The sequence below is a fragment of the Bison bison genome, unplaced genomic scaffold (assembly GCF_000754665.1).
Source record: "Bison bison bison isolate TAMUID 2011002044 unplaced genomic scaffold, Bison_UMD1.0 scf7180017860128, whole genome shotgun sequence".
NCBI lineage: Eukaryota > Metazoa > Chordata > Mammalia > Artiodactyla > Bovidae > Bison > Bison bison.
In genome coordinates this window covers 12,085-16,921 of record NW_011490700.1, presented here as the reverse complement: position 1 = coordinate 16,921, position 4,837 = coordinate 12,085, and the positions used below count along the sequence as shown (strand labels likewise).

The window sequence follows — 4,837 nt, the reverse complement described above, 5'->3', positions numbered from 1 at the left end:
TATGTCATCTATTATTTTATGAAAGTTAAAGTGTTAGTCACTCAGTCATGTCTGACTCTTTTGTGATTCCATGGACTGTAGCCTGCCAAGCTCCTCTGTCCATGGAATTTTCCAGACAAGGATACTGCAATGGGTTGCCATTTCCTTTTATGAAGGTGATCTTAATCCACATACTTGTTTGAGTTTCTAATTTGGCTTTTATATCTTCCTTATTTGGGAGTATGCATTTGGTGTATTAGTATAACTTTTCCTTCCAAATATTTTGTGCATTTTCGTTTACTGTTTTCTTTGCAGTCTCTTTTGGTGATTCATATTTATATATTTTATTGCATAAGTCATGTCCAACTTCTTGGTGACCTCATGGACCTAGCCTTCCAGGCTCCTCTGCCCATAGGATCTCCCAGAATACTGAAGTGGTTGTCATTTCCTTCTCCAGGTTTTTTCCCAACTCAGGAATGGAACCCACATCTCCTGCATTAGCAGGCAGGCCCTTTATCACTGAGTCACCGGGGCTAATCATGGAGGTTCATACATATACATATATATATATATATTTATATATATATATTATTGCATAAACACTTGCATATAATCAATGTAAAATATGGTCAACATGTAGCATTGTCTAACTGACTGAACTTAATTTCCAAATCTAACATACTTGTTTTGACTGTTGACTTATTTTGTTCCATGCTCCTTTGATTTTTTTTTTTTAATCTACTTTGCAGTGGGGACTTCCCTGGTGGTTCAGAAGGTAAAGAGTCTGTCTACACTGCAAGAGACCTGGGTTCAATCCCTGGGTTGGGAAGATTCCCTAGAGAAGGAAATGGCAACCCACTCCAGTATTCTTGCCTTGAAAATCCCATGGACGGAGGAGCTTGGTGCAGGCTACTGTCCATGGGGTCGCAAAGAGTTGGGCATGACTGAGTGACTTCACTTTCACTTTTGCAGTGGGGAATATTTTTTTATTTTAGGAATTTAAGTTTTCTGTTGAATTATGAAATAGTATAGTTCTTTCTTCTGATATTTCCTCTTATACCTTCCAAAAATAATGTTTAAAATACAGTGTAATAGTTCTTAAAGTCTTAAAAAATCTGAATCATTTATTCATTAACGTCTTCATTCACTCAAAAATATTTATTGATATCAAATATGTGCACATTGTCTTCACAGACAATGCAAATACTAACATAAATACATATGTCTAAGCACTCAGATTTTGGCTAAAATCTGGTGAATTCATGTTATTGATACAGTTATAATATTATGATGTGAAATGAGAAATATATTTCAATCTACTGCCAGATATACACCATACCTACAATGCCTACATCTTTTGCAGTTATATTAAGAAAATTCAAAGGATGGCTCCCTGTCTCCTCTGACAGAGAGCTGAGTATTCTTTTTTTTAATTTTTATTTATTTTTGGCTGTGCTGGGTCTTCATTGCTACACAGGCTTTTTCTCTAGTTGCGATGAGCAGGGCTGCTCTCTAGATGCAGTGCTCCGGTTTCTCATTGCCTCTTGTTGTCTTAGAGCACGGGCTCTAGAGCACAGGCTCAGCAGTGTGGCACAGAGGCTTAGCTGCTCCACAGCATGTGGGATCTTCCCTAATCAGGGATTGAACCCGTGTCCCCTGCATTGGCAGGTGGGTTCCCTACCACTGAGCCACCATGAAAGTTCACAGCTGAGTATTCTTAAGGAATGTGATGTTTGAAGTTGGATTTGGTTGTGGTTGGGCACAAAATAGAATATAATATTGCAAAATTACAAAGCTAAAAATATTGGTGAAAGTGAGTAGAAAAGCAAACGACTACAAAAGAAAGAAAGACACTGATCTAGCAGAATTCTAACCATGCATTAGATGTAACATCATTTGTCTATTCCTCTTTGAGAATTCTCTGGATCTCTTCCAAACTTTTACTTAGTTTCATTTCCACTTATATCTGTACCTCTCTTTTCTCAAAAATGTGGAAGTCCCTGGGTGGACGAGGGGGACCTATGAACCAGGAAGGTCAACAGTGAAGCAAAGAGGACCGTACAGGAGCACACAAAGTAGATCCTACCATGTAATGATATCCACTCATCATCTGCAGTTTCAAATCAGTTTTCCAAAGACTCTTCATTAAGTGTGAATTAATAGTCAAAGAATGTATGACATTTGATAAATAGTTCCAATGTTAATAATAAAAACAATGAAAACTATAAAATAAAATATTGAAATTTAGAGGTTATTAAAATAACATATATGAAGCAGAATAAGTATATTTGCATAAATATGTATCTTCTGTAGTCTACCATTTTTTATTTTGTTATAAGTATAATTGAATATCATCACTTCTTTTGAGATGAGTATATTCATCAGGTGTGTGTATCCTTATTGTTTTTCTGTAGATACTACACTTACCAACCATAGAGTTTTTCAAAATTATATATCCTAATAATACATGCTAAATATTTAAACTATTGAAAGGAAACAAATAAGTAGCAAATATTTAGGAGAAACAGATTATGCAAATCTCAGTTTTTAGATTAAAATGAACAAATGATTAAACTAAAAATATTTGATAGATACAAAGTAATTTAATCGAGTAATTCATTTCAAACAATTTTTCTGAAGCTAAGTTTTAATTATCTGTTTTACTGTTTATAGTATGACTATCTGGAGTGCTCCAAAAACCGAAACTATGTCAAGTAGAGGAAAATTACTGAAAACCAGAAACAGTTGCTTTTACATTATGCTGAGATACCTCAATTATTTTTCTCTCCTTTTCTTACATGATTTCATATAGGTCATTAGCAATTTTGATATCAGTTTACTCGCTAAAACAAGTATATGATAAATTACTTCATATATTTTAATTAAAGTGAATAATACTCATGATTATTTCACAAAATCTCATGACCTAGAAAAAAGTTATTATCAATATCATATAATGTAATGTTACCTAAATATCTCTGTACTCAAAAATCTTTATACTCATACTACATATTAATATTAAGTCTCTAATAATCCAACACTTTAGTAAAACCAACTTTAAGATGCCAGGCTGTGAAATTAGAGGGCTTTCATTTTGTCCAAATTCCATAGTCTCCAGGCTGAAGATAATGACCGAAGTTCCAATTTTCACTAATTTTTTCCCCTCAGTCTTGAGAAGGACAAACCAATATGAACTGCCTTATGGTATGAAGTTTGTGTTTTGATTAACTAGTGTTACAAAAGTTCCTGTTTAACTAGAAATATCCAATACATATTAGTGCTGGGATGAGAATAGAAAAGACAATGACTCTGTACCACCCTACCACCAAGAATATCATGAACCTGAGTAACTTCTTTTTAAACACTGTCAGGGAAATTATTAAGAATTGTAACCTTGCATATTTTTCCTCTTAGTGAAGATGTTCTAGGATCTCAGAGATTCCAACAGCTCAAAGTTCCAGGTCTCTGAGTTCATTCTGTTGGGATTCCCAGGCATTCACAGCTGGCAACACTGGCTATCCCTGCCCCTGGCTCTGCTCTACCTCTTAGCTCTCAGCTCCAACATCCTTATCCTGATCATCATCAGTAAGGAGGCAACACTGCACCAGCCCATGTACCATTTCCTAGGCATCCTGGCCGTGGTAGATATGGGCATGGCTACCAACATCATGCCCAAGATTTTGGCGATCTTGTGGTTCAATGCTAAGTCTATCAGTCTCCCTGAGTGCTTTCTGCAAATGTATGTCATACATACATTTATGCTTATGGAATCAGGCATCTTTGTCTGCATGGCTATAGATAGGTATGTAGCCATTTGTCGACCACTACGCTATCCATCAATAATCAACGAATCTTTTGTGGTCAAAGCCACTGTGTTCATGACACTCAGAAACAGTCTGTCTTCTATCCCTGTGCCTGTGTTGGCTGCTCAGAGACACTACTGCTCAAAAAACCAAATCAAACACTGTCTGTGTTCTACTCTTGGAGTCACTAGCCTATCCTGTGATGACAAGAGAATCAACAGTGTCTATCAGTTACTTCTGGCCTGGACACTCATGGGAAGTGACTTGGGTTTGATTATTATATCCTGTGTTCTAATTCTTCACTCTGTGCTGAAACTGAACTCAGCAGAAGCTGCATCCAAGGCCTTAAGCACTCACACTTCCCACCTTATCCTAATCCTTTTTTTCTATACAATTCTTATTGTCCTTTCTGTCACCCATGGTGCAACAAAGACAGTTCCCCTCATCCCAGTTCTACTCAGTGTACTTGAAAATGTCATTCCTCCTGCCCTCAACCCCATGGTCTATGCACTCAAGAACAAGGACCTGAGACATGGCTTATATAAGTTCCTTAAGCTGAGAGGATGCTCACCTTTGTAATATCCCCACATATATATCCATTATATCCTCCTAGGGTTGTAGATGTAAGAATAACTAAGAAACATTGATATTTTTTGGTTGATTTAAGTAGTCTATTGCAACTAATGATGCTTCCAAAAAAGCAGTAAAACTAATATTCAGAACCATGTTTTTCAAGAAATTTCTTTGTTATCCAAAATGATGATGATTCAAAAATCCAAAGGAAAGAGAAGCAGAGTAAATATTTTATTTTCTTACCTAGTTGCCCTGGCTAAAACTTCCAGACGATGTGGTTAAATCATATATCTGCCATTCTATTCTTTTTAATTAGAGCCTTAAAACCATGTACATTTCATATAATTACTGATAAGGTAGCACTTCCTCCTACCATTTGTCTATTGGATTTATGATGTGTCATTATATTTTTTTAAAAGATCAAGGACTTAAAACGACATTTCTCTCAAGAAGATGTACGATTGCCAACAAGCACGTGAAAA

At 35.9% G+C, this 4,837-nt stretch overlaps 1 pseudogene; it reads left to right on the top strand.

Moving 5' to 3' along the window:
- Positions 1–3,398: 3,398 nt before the first annotated feature.
- On the top strand, positions 3,399–4,361 carry LOC104982453 (annotated as a pseudogene).
- Positions 4,362–4,837: the final 476 nt, after the last annotated feature.